This window comes from Rutilus rutilus, assembly GCF_951802725.1.
Source record: "Rutilus rutilus genome assembly, chromosome: 13".
Classification (NCBI taxonomy): Eukaryota; Metazoa; Chordata; class Actinopteri; order Cypriniformes; family Leuciscidae; genus Rutilus; species Rutilus rutilus.
Genome location: NC_140218.1, coordinates 34,362,540 through 34,363,981, shown reverse-complemented (window position 1 = coordinate 34,363,981; position 1,442 = coordinate 34,362,540).

The following is a 1,442-nucleotide window of genomic DNA, read 5'->3' as shown; positions in this document are numbered from 1 at the left end:
TAACGCAGGAGCGGCTCCGATCACAGACATATACACACAGAAAAACCACCGGCCCAAAACACGGGTGACCGGAGGGGCGGGTGAGCGGGTGACCGGAAGTGAACGCACGCCTGAAAGACGCAGGTTCCGCTCCACGAACTCATTAAAAGATACGATCTTTTTTTTTTTCTTTTTTTTGAGTATTGTCCGCTTTGCTGAATATGATAACATCTTCATTTTGCATTTCAGCTTCATGTAAACACATTATACACGAAATAAACAAATATCTTGATGCATTACCCTGCACCTTTTAAATTATAACCTTTTTTTCTTTTTCGGAGTAGTGACCACTTTGCTGAATATAATATCTTCATTTTGCTGTTAAAATAAAATTTTGCATTTCAGCTTCATGTAAATTCATTATACACGAAATAAATATCTTGATGAATTTTCTCGACGGTTATCGATAGTTTTAATCTAATGTTAATCGTTTTTACGTTATTTTATGATAATTGTATATCTTTTTATTGTTTTGCTTTTAGTTTTCTAAAATTCATTCACTTTCATTAGTTTATTTAAACGATGTTCAGTGAGACTGTCAGCTTGAGTGTCTGAGCCTTTTTATTTTATTTTTTATTAAAGAACAATTGAATTTTAGTCACATTTTTCTATACTTGACTAGTCCTTCCAGTGGTTGATAGCCTAAATAAGCAATGCTAGCATATTCGAAGCATTGATTATAGCATAGGAGGCACAAAACAATGAGTTTGGAAATAATGCAACTAAACTACACATAAATATTTATTCTTCATCTTGGCCGCTCTCATTGTAAAGCTACTAAACACAACAGTGATGCTGTTACAGTGCAATTATGTTCATTTGGGAGAACAACACACATAAATGCTGGTCAACAGATTGTCTCTCAGAAAATATGTGCAGCAAACATTCAAGGCATTAATTTCACTGTTTCCACATAAAAGAGACTCATTAAAGTTACATCAGCAAACTGACAACCACAATTTAAAAATAAAAACTGTTGAAGCAATTATGGTATATATTAAATTGCACGTGAAAGGTTATGACACACATAACTGTAGGAAAATCCATCTTATTTGCCTCGTATTACAATTTAGCTTCATTCAGTTTAATTTCCTTGGCTAATAAAATAAGACTATAAATTTACACCAAACCCTCTAATATAATCAATATATAATATACAACATCATTCATTTGTAAACAGCAGCATTTACCCTCTCTGTCATTGCAAGAATGTCAGATTCACTTTCATGTAACATTTACACACATCTGTGAAGCTACTTCTTCACGAAGACTTCATAGACCTTGCAGATTTGGGGGAAAAAAAATCCCTCCATTTTCCTTTCCCTAACCCTGGAGTCATTCGCATATAATAAGGCATAATCCCACACAATCCTCAAAGAGCTAGTAATTATAGTAATAAAAAG